The 23,472-nt window shown below is 40.3% G+C and overlaps 1 protein-coding gene and 1 non-coding gene across 26 annotated transcripts in view; one reads left to right on the forward strand and one right to left on the reverse strand.

Annotated features, from left to right (window-relative positions):
* Slmap (sarcolemma associated protein) overlaps window positions 1-23,472 on the reverse strand; it is a 115,752-nt gene that overhangs the window by 66,457 nt on the left and 25,823 nt on the right. The window lies entirely within an intron of this gene.
* On the forward strand, window positions 12,608-12,734 carry LOC127691720 (small nucleolar RNA SNORA71). The gene has a single exon (XR_007979320.1). It is a non-coding gene; the product is annotated as a small nucleolar RNA SNORA71 (small nucleolar RNA).

Genomic DNA, 23,472 nt, shown 5'->3' on the forward strand with positions numbered 1-23,472 from the left:
ATAACAATACACTGCTTCTTTGTAAATTTTTCAATGCTGAAAGGCTTTGCAAATATCCAAATACAAAAAAGAGCTGAGGCTCCCAACAAAACACAAGCATGGTGTGTGTGTGTATGTGCGTATGTGTGTGTGTGTGTGTGTGTGTGTGTGTGTGTGTGTGTGAGAGAGAGAGAGAGAGAGAGAGAGAGAGAGAGAGAGAAAACACATATATAACAGATAACTACAAATTCTAACTCCATATTGAAGATGTTGTTCTGTTTAGTCCTGAAGACAAGCTCTCACACACCCCAAGTTGGCCACAAACTTGCAACACGCACTGCCACTCCCTCCCAAGTGCTGAAGTAGTGCTGGGGCAAGCCTGACAAGCACTGTGTAAACAGCAGCAGCCCTAGCACCACATGGGTGTGTGTGATTACATAGTGAGTTACAAAGTGAATTCTTTACAGAATGCAGATATTGCAAAAATACATTTTAACTCTACCTCAATTGTCACATAAAACCAGAGTGACTAAGCCAAAAAGCCAAAATCCAAAACCCAACATACAGCATTTATAGTACAAGTAGGTAGCAAGATACCTACATGAATCTTAAAACAAAAACAGAGAAACTGCTGTTGCTGACCATATACAGGGGGCCTGACCAGATCTGAAAATCACAAAATAGCTACAAGGGGACAGAGAAAAGAAGTGAAAATGGAGACATCTAGCTCAATGCAATAACCATATATACTTGGTTCCTAGTTGAACCCAGAGCCTTTCTCAGTGAAAAATTAGGCTCTACCACTCAGGTAAATAAGTTCCCCCTATGGAAATTGTTAAAACAAAGCAGCAAACCAAAGCTGCCTTCCAAGACACGGAGTCTCCTAATTTGAAGAAAGCTGCTGGAAATGGAGTCCAAAGTGACAACAGGGATCGCAAAAGAAAAGACCCATAAAAAGTGGAGAAGGTAAAACAAACTCACGTATTTTTAGAACATTTCACAGAAACAACACAAGAGGGCGCTCTGTGAACTTGGAAACAAACTAAGAGACCTTAGAAAAATAACTAAAGACACAAGATAGGGCAAGGGTGGGGAGACCTCTAAGGTAGGAAGAGGTAAAAAATAAATAGAAAAGGTTCTACAAGAAAAGTTGGCAGCATTAAGAACAGTAAACAGTGCCTAAAGAGAAATGAAAAAATATGGAAGCAATTTTTATAAAACCACAGAGTAATGAACAAAGGCCAGCAGCAGCCTGCCAGGGTAGAGGCTCTCAGTGTCCGTCCACAGAGACACTTAAAACAGAAAGCAAGAACACCTCCAGAACCAACCTAGCTGGAACTCAAGGAAACGTGCACTTAGAGCAGGGCATAAACACTCATTCAAGAACAAGGTAACGGAAAAGCAAAGTTAGCTGGCGGCAGTCAGCCACTGCAAACAGGGACTCTCGGCCTCCTCTACTCCTGTGTGTGTGTGTGTGTGTGTGTGTGTGTGTGTGTGTGTGTGAGAGAGAGAGAGAGAGAGAGGAAGATGAAGAGGAAGAGAGGGGGAGGGAGGAGAGGGGGAGAGAGAGGGAGAGAGAGAGAAGAGGGAGAGAGAGGGGGAGGGAGGAGAGGGAGAGAGAGAGAGGTCTAAACTGAGAACAAGTGGAAATAATGGAAAGAAAAATACTCCATGTTCCCTTTCATGAAGCACCTAGATTTTATTATATGAAGGAAGGAAGGAAGGAAAGAAGGAAGGAAGGAAGGAAAATGGCATTTAAAAACAGTAAAAAAATTTATGGTATCACTCACCCTTGACCTGCCTACCCTCCAGAACAGCAGAAATCCAGACAGAACCACATGCATTCCCAGAATGCAACCTCGCTTGGTACCTGGCTCCAGAGGAACCACACCAGTCCGTAATCACAGATTATTGTGTATTTTAGCCTCTCCAAAAGTGACATGAAGGACAAATGCAGAACTCACCTAAGCTAGAAAAGTAACTGCTTAAAAAGTGCAGTTTACAGATCACAAGCAGTGCCACATAAGGAATCAATGTTACATGCCACCTCAGAAGACATGAGCCAACCACTGTTATGCATTCACAGAAAGGGAGAACCTCAAAGTCATCTCAATTCATGCAGGAAAGGCACCTGACAGAACACAGCACCCCCTCTTGTAAACACTCAGGAAGGGGGAATTGGCAGGCAGCTTCCTAACTCAACAACAAACCTTCACACACAGAAGAACAGCAACCTAACTTCAGGGTATAAAACTGCAGATTAAAAGCCATCCGTGTGTGACATGGTGCACAAAGAGAGCCAGTATAATAAAAACAAACACTATCACAATGAAGAAAAGAACACTGGGAATCATAAAGTGAAAGACAGCTGAAAGGAAGAGAAACAGAAATGCTGACTGAGACACAAACAACAAGAGGTGTGGCAGTGGGGGTGGGGCGTGGCAGTGGGGGTGGGGGCGTGGCGGTGGGTGGGGTGCTCGAGGGGCTAGACAGTGAGCCAGACAACCCTGGAGAGGACAGAAGACTGACAATCCTAAAGCACAGATCTACAGCTCTCACAGGCCCAGTTCTAGGGATTGGGTCACTATAGGGTTGCCCAACTGTGTCCCTGGCTGTGTCTCCAGGCCTGTTTGGCCTGTGCCACCTTCAGAGAATACATTAGCTAAAGTTGAGTAATCTGGTTGGCCTAAGAAGTTACCGGGCACAAGGAGCAAGGCTGAAGTCAACCTCATAGCCCCAGGATAAGCAAAACATCAGTGTCAGTCAGAGAGGATGCTGGGCCTTCACAAAAAAAAAAAAAAAAAAAAGCTCAGGCAGCGATCAGACAGGGTGATCTGTCACAGATGGCTCAGGACTGACCTTAACCATCTCCCATGCCTCCAAATTGTGCCAAGAGGCTCACTGCTATGGAGTAACTGTGAGTTGTGATTCCCATGGCAACCGTAAAAGCTTTCTGAAAATGCAACAACCAAAAATTAATTAAAAAACAGCTCTGTCTGAGTGTTGCTCCCACGGCACATGACTCCACGGCAGCCCTGGTTCTTCGCACTGACGTACCATCCACCATGCAAAGCTAGTACACACCCTCGGACGCCCTTGGCTTACGTCAAGACCAGTGTAGAGCTCCACATAAAAAGATATATATATACATATATATATATATTTATGTAAGTGGTATTCTATTGATGATTATAAAATCAAAATATTGAACCATTCTGTAAAAATTTTTCAAGATTTTGTAAGTCTTACATTATCAAATATCCTGACATAATACATAAAAATAAACAACCATAGCCATGTTACTATTATGTAATTTTCTTTCATCCAATAAATATCAAATTTATATATATACATATATATCTAAATTATATATATCATAGACCTATTTTAAATTAATTTTATTATTTAGTCCAAGTAAAAGTTTGATTTACATATTGATTCTAGATGCTTACATACCCATGGTCACATACAAATTTCTCAAGTGACAAAGAATTATAGGAAAACCTGTAAGAAGCAGACACTAAACATTCTGGTCACAGTCTGTGGGCTGTCAAGAGTCCTAGTGTATATCCCCAAGTTAGTTCACGCTTCGGGAAGGGGTTGTGTCTCAGGCACATCGGAAGTCACTCAGCTTTAACAGATTTAATTGTATTGTTGAGATGACCTCACCACATAGCTTTAGCTGGCCTCAAGCTCATTGAAATCCACCTGCCTCTGCCTCCCAAGTGCTGAAATTATAAGCATGAATCATCACACCCAACACTATTTAACAGATTGGTTCTTTTAAGATTTATTTTTATTTTTCATAATAATTTTTTGTTTTAATTTGTAATATAGTTACATGATTTTACCTTTCCCCTTTCCCCCTCCAACCCCACCCATATTCCCCTTTGCTTTCTAACTGTGGCTTTTTTCTTTAATTGGTCATGGTGGTGTATGTGTATTCATTAGTGTATAAATACAACATGCTCTATATAATGCTACTTGTATGTATGTGGTTTCAGAGTTGATCTCTTGGGTACTGGATCATCAAGCTGGATCTCTTTTCTAGGGAAGATTATTTCTCCTGCTTTCAGTACTCCTTAGTTGCCTATAGTTTCTTGTCTATAGTTGAGTCCCCTGAGCTGTCCCCTTCCATGTTAGCATGTTCAGTGGTATCACTGTTGTTCAGGTCTTGTTTGGGCAGCCACCATGGCACCTATGAACCAGACCGATGATCAGCATGGCATGATAATAACCCTAAGGGTTGCTCCAAGAGAAGGATACCACTCAGTGGTAACCAACAGTTCTCTAAATGCTCTGAAGAACTGCTCAATGATGCTGGAGAGATGGCTCAGCAGGTAAGAGCACTGTCTGTTCTTCCAGAGGTCCTGAGTTCAATTCCCAGCAACCACATGGTGGCTCACAACCATCTGTAATGGGATCTGTTGCCTTCTTCTGGTGTGTCTGAAGACAGCAACAGTGTATTCATAAGCATAAAATAAATCTTTTTTAAAATGTTAAAAAAAAACAACAACAACAACTGCTCAACAAGAAGGAAACCATGCCAGATATTGGTAATCTAGCCAACTACCAAGGCAGGGATAGTGAAGTAGATCTTGGAAGAGAACCTACAATTGCCACTTCACTAAACCAGCCTAATCTCCAAAACTCTAAATATTTATCCTAATTTACAAACCTCATCAAAAAAACTTTTTCTTTGTAACAGACAGAGACCATTCCAGAAGACCTCAAGTATAGAAAGCAAGAGATCATGTGGTGCCCAGTTCCAACTGATACATCTACAGTATAATTCCTCCACCTAAATCTCAGGGGTTGTAGTAGAAGAGAGGGTATAACGACTATAAGAACCAGGCGAATCTGAAGTTTACTGTGAGGATGTATCTCCTAGAAATGTCAGAGCAGCTATACCCATGAAGCTATCTAACAGACTGTTAAAGCACTGGGACAAGTCTAAGATCTCAGTGCTGCTCTTGCTCCCCAGACTTCCAATGCACCTGAGACACAACCCCTTCCGAAGCATAAACTAACTTGGGGAACTAAACTAGGACTCTTGACAGCCTACAAACTATAATGTTAACTGTGACCAGCAGAGGTCACTGGTGTACAAAGAACCAAAGGTAAAATGGTGAAGACAGGACTGGAAGACCATAGTTTGGAGCCTGAACAACAGAGTCAGCAGGGGGAAAGAGACGGAAAGATCCTGATGGCTCCAGCCAGGCAGTCTAGTTCAACCAGTGAGCTCCTGTTTCCATGAGAGACCCCATCTCAAAGAACAAAGGTTGAGCGGGCTGGCAGGAAAACTCAGTGAATAAAGGTGCTTGCTACCAATCCTGAAGCTCTGTTCCCAGGCCTACAGGTAGGAGAGAACCAACTCCAACAAACTGTCCTCTGACCTCCATTAGTATCTCACAACTTCTGTCTAAACACACACAGGCACAGTAAAATGCAATTCAAAAATCATTTTTAGATTTATATGTGTATATCACATCGGTATTTAGTGCCCACAGAAGTCAGAAAAAGGTATCAGATCCCCTGAAATTGGAATTATGGTTGTGAATCTGGTCCTCTAAAAAAGCAACAAGTGCTCTTAATTGATGAGCCATCTCTCCAATCCTCCAATCCAATCCTTTAAAAAAAAAATTAAAGAAATAAAACCTAAAAGTATAGGAAGAGAGTCAACACTGAACTGACTTTTGGACATGTGCTGTGGCACAACCAAACATTTATACATCATGCACACATAATAAATAAATGGGATGAGTGATAATGGAAGGCAATGCTCACATCCATGAATCTCACACACACTGTACTGGCTGGTTTTGTGTGTCAACTTGACACAGGCTGGAGTTATCACAAAGAAAGGAGCTTCAGTTGGGGAAGTGCCTCCATGAGATCCAGCTGTGGGGCATTTTCTCAATTAGTGATCAAGTGGTGAGGGCCCCTTGTGGGTGGTGCCATCCCTGGGCTGGTGTTCTTGGGTTCTATAAGAGAGCAGGCTGAGCAAGCTGGGGGAAGCAAGCCAGTAAGAAACATCCCTCCATGGCCTCTGCATCAGCTCCTGATTCCTGACCTGCTTGAGTTCCAGTCCTGACTTCCTTTAGTGATGAACTGCAACGTGGAAGTGTAAGCTCAATAAACCCTTTCCTCCCCAACTTGCTTCTTGGTCATGATGTTTGTGCAGGAATAGAAACCCTGACTAAGACACACACACACACACACACACACACGCATCTCAACACACATGAATCTTACACTCGTATGCATCTCACACGCACAAATATGCATCTAACACATTCTCACATACACATTTACTTACTTATATAAGACTAACAAACCCCCTAACCAAACTGATAAAAGAAAGAGAAAACTAACAAAATTAAAGATGAAAAGAGGGATCTTAAGATAAAGACCAATGAAATCTACAAAATGACAGGATCAAAGCTAGGGAGATGTCTAAATCACTAACATGCTTGCCATGTAGCAAACCTGACTTTGGATCTCCAACACCAAGGCTACACTGGTGTAGCCATACATGCCTAAAACCTCAGTGCTGGAGGGAAAGGTCAGAGGGTTACTGGTACTTGCTGGCCATCAGCATATCCAAACAAACAAACAAACAAACAAATAGTGAAAATCCTCTTTGCTCAAGGAGACCTATTTTAAATGAATAAGGGAGAAGTGAGAGAAAACGCCAACATCCTACCCTGGCTTCCAAGTGCATAGGAGCAACACAAGTGTGAACACACCAGCACCTCATCGTGTGCTCGCGCTCTCGCTCTCTCTCTGTCTCTCTCTGTCTCTCTCTGTCTCTCTCTCTCTCTCTCTCTCTCTCACACACACACACACACACACACACACACACAGAGGCATGGGGAAGTGGGGGGAAGTCAGGGAAAGGGAAAAACAAGAGAAAAAAGGAAAGGAAGGGGGGTAAGACAATGAGGGAAAAAAAGAGAGAAACCAACACACACACACACACACACACACACACACACACCCTGTGATCCCAGTGTTGAGAGGGCAGAGACAGGAGAATTCCTGGGATTTGCTTAGGCTCTGTGAAAGATAATCTCAAAAAATAATGTTGGACATGGTGGCTAATGCTTTTAATCCCAGCACTCAGGCAGAAGCAGACAGTCTGTGAGTTCAAGGCCAGCCTGGTCTCTACAGTGAGTTCTAGACCAGCCAAGACTACATAGTGAGATCCTGTCAGGACAAACAAATAAGGCAAAGGGGTGGAGCATCCAAATAGTAACTCACAGCTACCTATAACTCCTGTTCCAAGGCAATCTTATGTACTCTTCTAGCCTCCAAGAACACCAGGTACACACATTGTGTGTGTGTGTGTGTGTGTGTGTGTGTCTGTGTAGGCAAAACACTTTTAAAATATTTTAAAAATAAATAGATGGAGAATAAGTGAGGAAGATACTCAATATCAACCTCCAACAGGCACACACATATACAGGCACTTGTTCTTGTTCACACACATGTGCACATAGATGCCATACACATGTGCACATAGATGCCATACACATGTGCACATAGATGCCATACAGATATACAAATAGTGCACAGAATCAATACAGAATATTAAAAACATATCCTAAACTGATAGAAAATCTAGATGTGAGAAAATTTCTATAAACAAGACCTACCAAAAACTTAAATCAAGAGGAAATAAATAGCCTAAATATATCTATCACAAATAAGATATTGAAGAAATAAGTCTCTCAACAACAAAAAAAGTTCAGGATGGTACAGATTCACTGCTGGATTCTACTGGACCATTAAAGAAGACCTGACACCAGTGTTCCTTATCCTATTCTGTAAAATACAATTATTTTATTGTGTCAATACCAAAAACCAGACAAAGACACACAAACACACACACACACACACACAAAGAGAGACAGAGACAGAGAAAGGGAGAGAGAGAGAGAGAGAGAGAGAGAGAGAGAGAGAGAGAGAGAGAACAGACCAAACTACCAGAAACACAGATGTAACAAATCTCAATAAAGAGGCAGTAAAATGGCTCAGCAGGTAAAGATGCTTTCCAGGGGCTGGAGAGATGGCTCAGCAATTAAAGAGTACTTACTGGTACTCTTTAGAGGACCTGGGTTTAATTTCCAGGACACACACCATAGCTCTCAACCATCTGTAACTCCAGTTCCGGGATATCTGAAACCCTCTGCGATATGTGAAATCCTCAGGCACAAAATATGTGCATGGTGCATAGACTGACATGCAGGCAAAACACCCATACACATTAAAACAATAAAATAATTTTTAAAAATTTAAAGTACAGATGGAGAGATAGCTCAGCAGTTAAGGGCTGTTCTTCCAGAGGACCTAGGTTCAAATCCAGCACCCTATGGCAGCTCACAACTGTCTGTCACTCTAGCTCCGGGGATTCTGGTACAGACATACCTGCAGTCAAAGCATCAAAGCACATGAAATAATAATAATAATAATAATAATAATAATAATTAATAATAATAATTATTATTATTATTATAAAAATAATTTATTATTATTATAATAAATAGTGTTTTTCACCAGTCGGAAACCTAAGTTTAATTCCCAGAACCTACAAAAAGGTGGAAAAAAACTGACTCCACACACGTCATGGCAGGCATGTAGTCACATAAAAACATATACTATAAATAAAAAGTTTAAATACTCAATAAAATAATTACAAATTAAATTCAACAACACATTTCAAAGATCATATACCAAGACCAAATGGACTTTATTTCTGGGATAACAGGATAGATCAACACACACAAATCAATATTAATCTAGCTCATGATCTCAAAAATTAAAAAACAAAAATCACATAACTTAATAGATCCTTAAAAGACCTTTGACAAAGCCCAACATCCCTTTACAATAAAAAAAAACCCCAGAACTAGAACTATATCTCAACATAATAAACACTCCCATCTCCCAACCATGTAACCAACACTGTTAAAAAAGTGAGAGCATTTCCTTGAAATGAACACTGCAATAAGGGTATCCACTCTCTCCATACTTGTTAAGCAGCTCTTAAAGTAAAAGTCCCTCCAGACTGCATCAGAAAACTTAGATCTCAAACAATTTCAGCAAAGTAACATGATACAAAATTAGCATAAAGGCCAGCCACTTTTCTATGCACCTGTAACAAACATGTTGAGAAAGAAATGAGAGGGGAAAATCCACACACACCTTCCCCTGAATAAAGCTCCCAAGGACAAGGGAGCCCGGGAGAGATGGCTCCAGGGTTAAGAACGCAAACCACTCCTGCAGAGGACCCAAGTCAGGTCCCCAGAACTAATAGGCTCACAACTTCCTGGAACCCCAGCTCCAGGGAATCCAGGACCCTCGTCTGGTCTCTCAGGACACCACACATAGGCACAAATCCACACAGAAACAGACACAGGTATGGGCAAATTTTTAAAAATAAAATGTTAAAAACATTAAAAGAAATTGAAGACAATAGAAGGTGGAAAGATTTCTCAAACTTGGCTTCACAGAAAAACACTGTGAACATGGCTGCTTTAATGAACATAATCTACTGATCAGTGCAATCAAGACCAAAATTTCAATGGTATTCTAAATAAAACTTGAAAACAAAAAAATTCTGAAACTCACATTAAGTATAAATGTTCCTGAAAGCAACCCTATGACAAAAGCAATGCTACATGGATTCCAATACCTGACCCCAGTTATATTATTAAGACCCACACCAGCAAAGACAGTCACATGGACTAACAGATTACAAGAGAGGACCCAGAGATAAGCCCATGCATCTATAGCCAACTAAATTTTAACAAAGGCGTCAAAGAAAGCTTTGGAGAAAAGACAGCCTCTTCAGCACTTGGTGCTGGGCTAACTGGATCTCTATCTATACAAGAATACAACTAGATACCAATCTTCTCACCTTTATACCTTTAAGATCTTACCTCAGTGACTCTAATGTAACTAAAACTTTAAAGCTGCCTGGGAAGGGGGGGCACTTTAAAATAAGGAGTTTGCTATTTATTGTTTTTTTCAGACAGCCCATTATCAATTCTTGCTCTTACTTAAACAATTAGAGTCCTTTCATTTCTAGCCTGTGCCTACATCTGTAAGTGTTCCTGTATGTTTTACTCTGTACCTTAGATATACAACCAGCTTAAGTGCCAATCAAGAAAAAAACAGACAGCTGGAGAGATTGTTCAGCAGTTAACAGCACTGGTTGCTTACAGAAGACTCAAGTTCTGTTCCCATCACCCACACAGCAGCTCACAACTGTCTGCAACTCCAGTTCTTAAGGAGCTAATGCCCTCTGGACTCAGTAGGCACTGTACACATATGGTGCACTTACATACATGCAGGCAAAATACTTATACACATAAATAAAAAAAATTTAAAGATACGAATGAACAATGAGAATATGGCACAGTGGCATATTACTCAACCATAAAAAGGAATAAAATTCTGACATATGTAATTAAAAAAACAGAACTGGGAGATCATTATAGTAAACAAAGCAAGCTAAATCAGAAAGATAAACATTGCTTGTTTTCTTTCATATACAGAGCACACACACACACATGTGCTGGTTAATTCATTGTCAACTTGACTAGATTTAGAATCATCTATGAGACATATCTCCAGGTATGTCTGGGAAAGTTCCAGTGAGGTTTAAATGAAAGAAGACCCATTCTGAAAGCAGGCAAATCATACCTCATAGGCTAGTGGTGTTGGACTGAAAAGAAAAAGAAAAGGAAATAAAATAAACATCAGGATTCATCTCTTTGCATCCTGACTGAGTGGTGGTAGTGTGTGTAAAACATCCAACTAAAAAAGGGAGACTCTACAGGGAGAAAGGCTCCTGTAATGGCCTTTTGATTATCAACTTGGAGACATCACCCTGGAAACAAACTTCTGGGAATGCCTATGAGGGAGTTTTATATTGTATAGAAAGGCTGACCCTAACTAGGGGTACACTATTCCATGGGCTGGGTCTCAGATCTGACAAGAAGAAACCAAGCTAAGCACCCGAGTTCATTTCTCTCTGCTTGCTGAGTATGGATGCAGTGTGCATAATGGCTCCACGTCCCCACCGGGTATGCCATTACAGCAACAAGAAAAGTAAACAATATACTAAAGGAAAAAGGTCAAGTGAACAAGGGGAGGACAAATACAACATGCTTTCTCTTACGTGTAATGTACGTGTAATGCATGTGTGATGCATGTATAATGTATGTGTAGTGCATGTATAAAGCAGAGAGGGGCTGTTTGCAGGGAAGAAAAGTACCCATGGGTGGGGAAGGGATAAATATGAGGAAAGGAAATGATATAAATGTATACAGTGTCATATTAAAAAAAATTTTTTTAAGAATAGCAGCTTCCCCGGTAAGATCAGGAACAATATAAGAACACCTACTTCTACCATTATTTTATTATTTAACATTATACTGAAGTTTTAGCCATTGACAAAAAAAAAGACAACAAAACTGAAAAGGGAAAGATAAAATATATCCATTCAGAGATGATATAATCTTCTATCTGGAAACCCCACAGAATACACTAAACACCATTCAAGCTAATAAACTCAACAAAATTTCAGCATATAAAGTTGGTACAGATAGAGCAACTGCATTTCTCAATTACAACCCTTTTGTTGGTTTGGAGATGGAACCTAGACCCTTGTTACCCAAGGCAAATGTTCTATCATTCAGCTGCACCCCTAGCCCAGCAGCTATGTTTCTACATGGTAGCAAAGGGCACCCCAAAATAGAAATTAAGAAAGCATTTCCATTTAAAGAATATAAAAGAATAAAATACCTATGAATAAATTTTTCCAAGGAGGTAAAAGACTTGTATATTAAGGACTATGCAGTATCATGAAAAGATTAAGTCATTAATAGCTACCACCTACAGACCCGTGATGTGCAGATATTTGACGCACATCACTTCCGATCCTCATAAAAAGACTATCAAGAAGATATTAACATTCTATTTTATAGATTAAAACACTAAGACTTGGGCATATTAAACAGATTATAACACTCTTATAGCTATTGCTGACTTGACACTATAATTCCAAAACAAAAACACCACAATACTTGCCTACCTCTATCTTAAACTAAGCATTCTCTGATACTTAATTCAAAGCTTCTTATAAAATCTCATAAAATTATTAAATTTTCTTGAAGCAAGTTAGAAATTCAATTATTTCAATCACAAATTCACTGTTAGGTCAAATCATTTTAGTTTACAATACTAAACACCCAACTACACAGAAAAATTATATATTTAGGAACGCTACAAATAAATCAAGAGAGTATGAATCAAATAGCTAAGTTCTACAAGATTGATGTGAAATTCAGGTTGGCGTAATTGTTTCTACGTCACACTTATGTATGAGGGTGGTGACTGGACTCAGAAGGAGGAGGAGGAGGAGCAGGAGCAGGAGCAGGAGGAACAGGTACATTTATATATAGTTATGACCTAGCCCTAAAGAATAACAAAAACCAGAAGGGCAAGGGCAGAAACCAAGATGGAATGCAAAGGAGGACCTTGGTATTAGACAAGGAAGTTGAGATTTACTATGACAGAAGGCACAAATAAAAGATTTGATTAAAATACTGGTTTAGGACCCTGTATTCAAAAGTGATTGTGTAGCCTGTGGCCTGGAGACTGATACTGCAGGGGAGGATACCGAAGCCTTTCCAGTGTATGGAACGTCTGCTCCTGTCCTTGTCGGTCCCTGGGGCTTTGGAACACATCTTCCCTCTCACAGCCTCTTGGTCTCCCGGCTGCTGAAACCAGGCTCAGAGTGTATTCTACCAGAACTGGGCAGTTTCTTCAGAGAAAAAGAGGTAGAAGCAGGGCTCCACCTTACAGGGTTTTATTCTGGCCTAATTTTGCAAGTATCCCGTCAGCCCCAGTCACATCCTCCTGTGGACAGCCTCTGTGGCTGCTCCGGAAGCCTGTGTGATAGAAGGCTGCCTGACCCCTCCTCCTTGCCCTCCAGGTGTCTTGTACACACCAGATGGACAGAGAGTGGACAACAAGACTATCACCCAAAGTGATGGAGACACCACCCACTCAGAGCACCAGGAAACAGCTTTTTCTTGCCTAATAACTGGCTCAGGCATCGGAGACTCCAGCATACAGTCCTGACACAAAAACCAACGGGGGCTATGTCCTGTCCCTGGGACAATTAGCTGATGCCTGGAATGATGATAGTGACAAGATATTTTCTATTGCATTTGTTGCTAACATTTCTGCTATTTTCCCAACAACCTTACAGATTTAAAAAAAAATGGTTTAAGAAAATTATTCTAACATCTCTGATGACATAACAGCAGAGTCACCAGAAATGGGGAAATCATGACTTGCTCACTCTTGCCACCAATAGTTTATTCCTTTCTTAGAAACACACTTAGAGCTTATATACATTTCTTTTTCCAAATAAATTGTAACCTTTAAAGAATTCTTCTGTCAATATGTAAATTGGCAAAGCCTTGAGAATACTTTTTTCTTTGAAAAAAAAAAGTAAACTTATTAACTATCTGTGAATAAATGGAAATAAAAACAATGATACAATTCATGAAAAAAATATTTTAACTGAGAAATAACTGTTTTTTTTTCTTGGCAAATGATTATTTGGGCTAAAGAAAATAAACTCCTTACAAGATTTAAGTGCAATCTGAAGAGGTTAAGAGCACTACCTATTCTTCCAGAGATCCTGAGCTCAGTTCCCAGCAACCACATGGTGGCTCACAACCATCTATAATTGGATCTGAAGCCCTCCTCTGGTGTGCATGAAGACACATATAAAATAAAATAAATAAATAAAACAGAAAGAAAGAAAGAAAGAAAGAAAGAAAGAAAGAAAGAAAGAAAGAAAGAAAGAAAGAAAGAAAGAAAGAAAGAAAGAAAGAAAGAAAGAAGGAAGGAAGGAAGGAAGGAAGGAAGGAAGGAAGGAAGGAAGGAAGGAAGGAAGGAAGGAAGGAAGGAAGGGAGGGAGGGAGAGAGAGAATGTGTGTGTGTATATGAGAGAGAGAGAGAGAGAGAGAGAGAGAGAGAGAGAGAGAGAGAGAGAGAGAGAGAGAGAGAGAGAGAGAGAGATCTAATCTAATCTTGCCGGGCAGTGGTGGCGCATGCCTTTAATCCCAGCACTTGGGAGGCAGAGGCAGGCGGATTTCTGAGTTCGAAGTCAGCCTGGTCTACAGAGTGAGTTCCAGAACAGCCAGGGCTACACAGAGAAACCCTGTCTCAAAAACAAAACAAACAAACAAACAAACAAAAAAACCTCCTGATTTTCTGCTACTACATGATTTGGGCATTCAGATAAAGACCACTTCCAACATCCTTCGTGCCACCCACTTCTCAGAATAAGTAATACTCCATTCAGGAATCACTAATTGCTTTATATTCTTGAACTGAAATTCAGTTAACAGTTTCATGTTCAATTTCTACCTGAACTTATAGCCTAGGCACACATCCTAAACATTTTCCCTAGGAAAATGTTGAGACTCAAATTGGAGAAGTTGTGCAATTTTCTTTTAACTAATTTCACTCATTTGTTTGTTTTGAGATAGGTCTCACTACGGAACCCATGGTTAGCCTCAAACTTACAGAGATCTACCTGCTTCTGACTCTTGAGTGTCCAAATAAAATGTACGCACCACCATGAAATGTTTTTTGATTTCTGGTCCAGTGGACTGGATCAGCATGTTAAAGGTGCTTGCCATCAACCCTGAAACAAGAGTTTGATCCTTGGAACACACACAGTAGGAAAAGAAAAAGCCTCCATATGAGCCATGGTGAGCGAATGAGCATGTACACACACACACACACACACACACTCAGAGAATAAATTGATTTCTTTCACTTCCATGACAAGCAATACCATTCATCCCCAGAATTCAGCTATTATGAGTTCTATACACAGAGAGCAAAAGCCAAACAAGAATTCATTACTCACCAATGACAAAATAATTCACAATAATCACATTCTGTGTTGGGTTTACCATGTGCTTGGATGAGCTATTTTACATGCATTTTTCTCACGGAAGGCACTTGTTACATTATCTTCACAGTACAAATAAATAATTTAGAATTAAAACAGATTAAGTAACTTGCTAAAAATGTTCCTAAACTAGCCATGGGAAGAGGTGCATTTTAAACATTTTGTTTTATTTTTTGTTTTTGAAACAAAATCTTACACATGCAGGCTGTGTAGAGGTCACCCAGGCTAGCCTTGACTTGTTATATAAATACAATGATGGCCTTTAAAACCTGACTTTCCTGCCTTCTGCTCCTAAGAGATGGGATTACAGGTGTGAGATTTTAAACTGTTCTAAGTTCAACATTCTGCTCTATTATCACTGTTTGTCTGGAAATTGTACTGCTTCTACTGTTTCTCTCAAGCCTCTATGAAATAGGAATGATGTTATAGCATATGTGAGTAAGAGAAGGCTGACAATCTGGCCGGGTGTCAGAGCTATAGTAGTAATGGTAAAAATAAAACCATCAGACCTTCTGCTGCAACACCATCTGAAAAGGCAGGCTTTAAAATGTCTTTTGAAAATACACATACTAGCTCATACCAGCTACCTGACACACAGGCATAATTAATTTATAATTATTTAATTATATTACATAATTAATTAATTTAGGTTATTCTGTTTCTATGTCCACAAGCATGGTATCTTGCTTATACCAGATCCTACGCTAATATTATATACATTAACTCATCTAAACTCATGCATACCATGATTAAGCAGTATCTTATTTGAGCTAAGATAGTAGTTAACTGGTACGCCCAAAGATTATACAAAAAAGTAAGAACCAAACCTCTCCCCCGCTACTAAAGATTCCTTAAGGAGAAGGATCAGTTCTGCCCTGAACCTTATTAAAATGCATACTGAGTTCCTTTCCAGCCCATGCACCAGCCCCTTGCCAGGTGGTGGTAGCACACAACTTTAATCTCAACACTCAGGAGGCAGAGGCAGGTGGATCTCTGAGTTTGAGGCCAGCCTGGTCTACAGAGCAAGTTCCAAGACAGCCAGGGCTACACACAGAAACCCTGTCTCTAGATAAATACTGAATAAGCATTAAATAAATACTTTAAATACTTAACTGATTCATATAGTAATATAATACTTAAAGCCTAGATCTCCTATTGTTTATCTGCCACTTCCTGAGCTGGTCATGAATTCAGCCAGCAACCACTAATTAGAGAGTTAATATGGGACTATCATAAACCACTCACACAATGGAATTGTACACAGCATTAAAGAAAAATGAAATTTGCAGAAAAACTAATAGAACTGGAAAATATTGTACTTAGTGAGGTAAGCCATACCCAGAAAGACAAACCCTGGGTGTTCTCATACCTGAACCTTGGACTCAAGTTTTTAGATAGCAGTGTTTAAGTCGCAGTGAGTGTCAGAAGAGTCCAGGTAGTAAAAAAGCAGACATGGAGCAGAAGGAGTTGAAGGGAGGAGGAAGAGTAAATACATTTATATGAAAATAGAGAAGAGAATACTAGGGAAGAATAAAGGCTTAAAGTGGAAAGCGGGAATAGAGAATTAGAAGAATGTGGATTGGGGGAGGGTGTCAATCAAAACCACAAACGCATGAAAAACTCTCATAGGAGCCTACTACTTACTTCATAGACGTAAAGAAGGAAAATGGAACAGAAGTACTCCACATGGTCGGTAAGACTGCTCCCAGAAGTCAGAGGTTCTCACACCAAAATTCCAATGCTGGATGTGGGATACTCCCCTGTGATTGATTGACCAGGAAGGTCATTTTTCAGGCTCCCAAAATACTACAGACTGTGTTTGCTCTTGGATAGCCACCATCATAGTACTAGAACAATCATATACACCTATAGATTTTTCCTGCTTCTCTACTGAACTGCCTGGCAAGATAAGTTCTGAGGGTAACCAACTGCCTTCTGATTATATCTAAAGCAACTCTATGGAAGAGAATACATGTTTGGCACCATAGAACTAGTCAAAAGCCTATGGGAGAAATTCAGTAAGTTGAAAACAGCCAGAAACTGGAAATAACCTAGATGTCCCTTAACCAAAGAATGGATATAGAAAATGTGGTACACTTACACAATGGAATACTACTCAGCTATTAAAAACAAGGAAAATGGATGGAACTAAAAAATATCATCCTGAGTGAGGTAACTCAGACTCATAAGGACATACATGGTATATATTTACATATACGCAGATACTAGCCATAACATACTGAATAACCATGCTACAATCCACAGACCCAAATAAGCTAAGTAACAAAGAGAGTGCAAGGGAGAACGTTTGACTCTCATTCAGAAGGGGAAATAAAACAGATTTTGGACATGGATCTGGGTAGAAGAAGGAATGGGGGGATGGGAAGCAACACAGAAATTAGGGCAGGGGCAACTCTGGGGATGACTCTGGCTGAAACTCCTAGCAGCTGTGGATACAAAGTAGCCACCTCCTGTAACTTCCAGTGGAAGGAGGGAGACACCAACCCAACCACAAAGCCTTCAACCCAAAATCTGTCCTGCCTACAAGATACGTGGGATAAAGATGGAGCAGAGATGAGGGAATGGCCAACCAATGACTGGATCAACTTAAGACCTACCCCAAGAGAGAGCCAGCCCCTGACACTACTGACACTGCTATGCTTGCAGACAGGAACCTAGTATAACTGTCTCCTGGGAGGCTTTATCCAGCATCTGATGGAAACAGATGCAGAGACCCACAGTCAAACAACAGGCTCAGGGAGCCTTGTGGAAAACGGGATTGAGGGAACCAGAGGAGTCAAGGACTCCAACAAGGCAACCTACAGAATAAACTAACCTGGGCCCATGGGGACTCAAAGAGTCTGAAACATCAACCAAAGAGCATGCATGGGCTGGACCTAGGCCCTCTACACATATGTAACAGATGTGCAACTTGATCTTCATGTGGGTCCCCTAACAATTGGAATGGTATTGTCTCTGACTCTGTTGCCTGTCTTTGGATCCCTTTCCCCAATCTGGGCTGCCTCGCTTGGCCTTAGTGGGAGAGGGTGTGCTTACTCCTGGTGAGATTGGATATGCCAGGGCAGGTTGGTACCCATGGGAGAGCCTCTTCTTCTCTAAAGAGAAGGGGAGTGAGGGATAGGGCGGGGAGTATAGGGGTGGGACTAGGAGGAGAGGAGGGAGAGGGCTGCAGTCAGGATGTAAAGTGAATACACAAATTAAATGAAACAAAATACATACATATGAAGAAAACCTAAAAAATGAAAATAAGAAATTAGCAACAATAAGCTTGCTATCCATCACCTTTCACACAAAACAGAGTTCAAAAGTAAAGTTACTTCCTTCAAGAATAAAATCACTGCCTTTAAAACTTTAAAGTTCTCACAGGATCTTGCCTGCTAGCTGAGTCCTCTGGAGCAAGCTAAGCTGCACGAAGCAGCCTGCTATCCCAGAGGGACCTCATTCTCCCCCCACCCCACCCCTTCGCTCCGCCCACCTTCATCAGACCTGTGGATCCTGAATAATACAGGCAGGAGTCTAGCATGGCTATCCTCTGAGAGGCTCCACCCACCAGCTGACTCAAACAGGTACACACACCCAAACAATGAGTGGGTAGAGCTTGGGGGCGCATGGAAATACAGGAGAAAAGATTACAGAGATGTGATATTAGGGTGGGGATGGGGTGGATACTGGGGAGGCCCCTTGCTTAGAGGAAAAGGAGAGAGGGAAGGAGGAAGGACTGTGGGAAGGGGTGACCGGGAAGGGAGCAGGAGTAAAGTGAACGGGAAGTAAAGTAAATAAATAAAAAGTAAAAAGGGAATAATTAATAAATAAGTAAATACATAAATAAGAGTTTTCAACACAACTGTTTTTTTCTCTTTTAAAATTACAGAACTAAGTTCTAAATAGAAAAGCTTTAGCAACCAGCCAGTTCTGTTTAGAACGTTTTTAACTTAGGAGTAATTTAAACCAAGAACCTTTATATACCTATGGTCTTTAGGATCCCTACCCTTGAAGCAATGTTACAAAAACAAAAAGGTATAGTATTAATCTTTTAACAACAGCACTGGAAATTTGGTTTTTATCATAATATAAACAGAATTTAAAGTAAAAAGTTGATGAGATCACTATGAGATCAAGTACTGATGAATAAGAGGTCCGACCTTGAAAGGATTCAAAGTTCAAGGGTCAGAGAGCTTAAGATCAAGTAAGAAACTGGGAAATTGATAATAAATATGAAAAATACCTCAAGGGCGCTTCTCAGGAATACGAGGTGACTGGTGCTGACCAGAGTTAATAAGGTAGAAACAGAAAACCCCGGCCACTGGGGACAGCAATCTAGACACCACTAATGATCTCAGTCAGAACAACAACGGAAAGGAACAAAATGAAATTAAAAGTACAGTATTGTAGAATAAAAGCCAAAATGACCCAAGAGAATAATTCAAGAGAAAATAGAGAAGAGCAAGAGCCCACGTGTGCAGACAAATGTTTTAATGGGCTTTGTTTTACAGGGAAGCAAAGAAATAAACCAAACTTAGAAGGAAAAATAACATCAGGAGCCTTTTTTTAGAGGTGATATTCCTGTCATACTGCCCAGAGGAGCTTCAAATTTCTAGGCTCAAGCAGTCCTCTCACCTCAAAGCCCTAAGCAGCTAGAACTACAGGCATGCACTACTATACACAACTGTGAAGTGGTTATGTAGCTAGAGAAAGCACACTCACTGCTTTATATATTTAAGAGAGACGGACCGACCACAGAGCAGAGGCACCTGCCCTGTCCTCAAGGAACACAGGCCTCCTTAATAAAGTCATCTCATACTTAGTCTAAGGGACGAATGAGTAAGAGTATGTCAGGATGAGGAAGACTGAAAAGCCTGCACAACCATGGATTAGAAACAACACAGCAAGTAGAGCTGGCAAGGAAGAAGTCTGGAGGGATACTAGGAAAACGGAAGACTGAGAGGACAGGAAACAAGACTAGAAAGGAAGCAGTCACCAAGCCTTTCTTCCAGAATCATCAAGCAAGGCATAATCTTTGGATACACATGACGGGAATTCATCACTATAGAGTTAGGCAGGGAAGTACTAAAATCAAACTGGTACTTCATTCGGGGTAGTAACTGTTTGAGAGGTGCTACACTGAAGCCTTCTGGATGCTCAGCTATAAGGCTTCTAAAGTAAATAATGTTTTGAATTTAGACAATTTTAGAAGCAGTAAAAAGGGCTTAATGATAGATTCTAAGAGCTCAGTATTGACGGCACAAGTTTCTAGCTTTGGCTACTTGGGCAGCCTGAGTATCTGTGTTTGGAAATGCTGGCGCTGGTGTGGCTAGTGAGTTACTCTCTTGAGTTTTGAACGTTTCACTTTTAGATTCTCTACAGCACATGCAGTGAGTAAATGTAAGCAGAAAAAATAGAAAATGTGAACATGAGTTGGGCATGGTGTCTACACACGGAATCCCAGATAAAAGGGAACTAAGACTTGAAGACTGAAGGCCTGGACAACTTCCCAAGACCTGTCCAAAAATGAATTTTTAAGAGAAGCTAAGAATACAGCTCTATGATAAAGCACTTGCCTCCTAGGCATGAGGTCACAGACAGTAAAATATGCAAAGGAAAGGGAAGGTACGGAGAACTGGGGAAAATTAGATATACAAGAATGAAAAGCACAAGTATTAACTGATCAATAGTGTTATATGAACTAGAGGCTAAAGAGATGGCTCAGTGGTTAAGAACACAAACTGTTCTTCCAGAGGACCCAAGTGATTCCCAGCACACATTAGACTACTCACAACCAATCACCAATAACTGCATCTCCTACAATCATGTGCATACAGACATATACACATAATTTAAAATAATAAAAAATAATTATATGAAATAATACTGGTGTAACTATAAAAACAGTAACTCGGACTCCTTAAGGAGAAACCAGGAAGGAAAGTGTCTGAAATAATTTCTGACAGAACAGTTCCAAGTACACAAGGGGGAAAAAAAATTAGTCAAAACAATACCTAAAAAGATCAGAAAAAAGTCAAGAGCTATCTTGACTTTAATACTTATAGAATACATATAGAAGTCATGCGGACCCCAATAAACTGCCAAAGAACAGAAGTCTAGCAAAGTCACAACACATTACAACCCAGAATCTCGAATTCCAAAAGTTAGAATTTACAGGGGTAGCCAGGTGGTGGTGACACACGCCTTTAATCCCAGCACTTGGGAGGCAGAGGCAGGGGGATTTCTGAGTTCGAGGCCAGCCTGGTCTACAGAGTGAGTTCCAGGACAGCCAGGACTACACAGAGAAACCCTGTCTCAAAAAAAAAAAAAAAAAAAAAAAAAAAAAAAAAAAAAAGGAATTTACAGGGGTATTTCTTCTTGGGGTCCTAAAGAGATCAAGCCAATTAGAATGGACAAGACTAAAGGGACCAAATAAATATACTACTATCAATACAAGATCATTTACCATTCTAGTAGAAGACAGTGCACCATAAAGAAAATTATTACTGTATCAAATTGGTTATATGCTATTTTGGTTTCTGGATTCAATTTTCTTTTTTTTGGAAACAGGGTCTCACTATGTAGCTCATGCTGGCCTCTAGATCATCTTCAGTCTCCACCCCTGAGTACTGGAACTTCAGCTGTGTACCAGAACATCTGGCTTTATTCTTAAGAAACAAAACTACTACAACGCATAATAAAATGAACAGAAAGATGCTTTCCTTATCATCTCCGCCTTCTTGACTGTCATACATCATCTCATCTCTGATTTCACGTAAACCTATCAACAATATAAAAACCACACCTCCCTATATAATGCAAAAACATACTTAAGTGTAGGTGATGTACAAAACTGTGGTTATAATTATGCAACACATGATTAATACAAATAATTTATCTGAAATGAGAACAATTCTTTGATGTTAGAAGAAAAATAAAGGATAAATTTTCATTACTTGCTTTAAAACGCTCCCTTATCACTTTTTTGGTGGATAATTTGCCATTTATTCTTAGATAATCCTCTGTACTAAAACCAGTTGGGAATGGTGAAAAGATGTTTGTTTGGTCCACCCATAAAAGAACTACACAGGAAGTGTATTTTCCAATGAGTCCACAGCGCAAGTAGACTAGGAAGAACAGGACAGAACTTTCCCCTGGCGAAGCGTGGGGCTGAGTCTCGAGGTGTGTCACTGAGGGATAACACCTAGCTTCAGGATTTAGCCAAAGCAGGATACAGACTACAGAACAAATTCACAGTTCTCTCAGCAACAAAGAAACAGCCATGTTGGGCTGGCAACTCGTGAGAAAGAGTTGAAAGAAAAGCCTGACCTACTAGTACAGAACCTGGAAACATTTAAAGATGTTTGCTTGCCTTTTGATCTATCCCTCTTTTTTAAATTTACCACTAAATTTTTAAATTACATTCAAAAAGTTAAAATAAAAGTTATCTTGGACTCACTACTTACAAAAACAAGTTGGTGTCACTTTCACCACCTTTGTAGCAGTAGGTCTGGAACCAGTTTAATGTGACAACCAATTTGCACTTTGCTACATATGTATCTCCCCTGTTTTACACTGCTAATAACAGGATCCAGAGCTTGACAACACATGAAGCACATGCTTTAACACTGAACTCAGAACTCAAGTTTTCTGTTAGTTTGCTTGCTTATTATTTTAGGTTTTTGAGACAGGGTCTTAACCTGCAACCAAAGCTGACTCCACTCAGTTCATAGCCTGGGTTGTCCTTAAGCTCTCAATCCTCTTCCTCAGAATTTTATATGCTGCCCTGTCTGCCTTAAATATCTATCCTGAATCAACCAACGACTATCTTCCCTGGATGACATAAACCATTGGGTTAGGCTTTGAGAGTTTACAGCTGTGTCCCATTTCCCGTCGGCTCTCTGCTTCCAGCATGCGGATAGAAATATGGCCTACCCCCATACCCGTCCTACTGCCACACCTGCTGCCTGCTGCCTGCTGCCTGCTGCCTGCTGCCTGCTGCCTGCTGCCTGCTGCCTGCTGCCTGCTGCCTGCTGCCTGCTGCCTGCTGCCTGCTGCCAGCAGCCATACTGCCCTGGAGATATGGGCTCTCCCTCTGGAACCATAAGCCAAAGTAAACTTTCTTCCCAATCTGCCTTGGTCATGGTGTTTCATCACTGTAACAAAAAGTAACTATAAGACAGTCAGAAGAAACAAAACCAAACAAACAAAAATTTGTTTCTTGGTAATTTGTAGAAATAGTAACCCCTACAAGAGACAATCACTTCAGATACCCTGCACAAAAAGGGGAAACTTCTAAAGATATATAAAAATAAAAAAATAAAAAAAAACATGTATTGAAATACCAGTTCTACTCTTGTACCTATAGAAAACAAATATATAATTACATTCATTATATAACTGCACTGATAAACTTTGCTACCAGAGTGACCTACTCTCAGACAAAAATTTCCACAGCAATGCAACAGGTGAGTCACTAT

Source organism: Apodemus sylvaticus, chromosome 8, assembly GCF_947179515.1.
Source record: "Apodemus sylvaticus chromosome 8, mApoSyl1.1, whole genome shotgun sequence".
NCBI lineage: Eukaryota > Metazoa > Chordata > Mammalia > Rodentia > Muridae > Apodemus > Apodemus sylvaticus.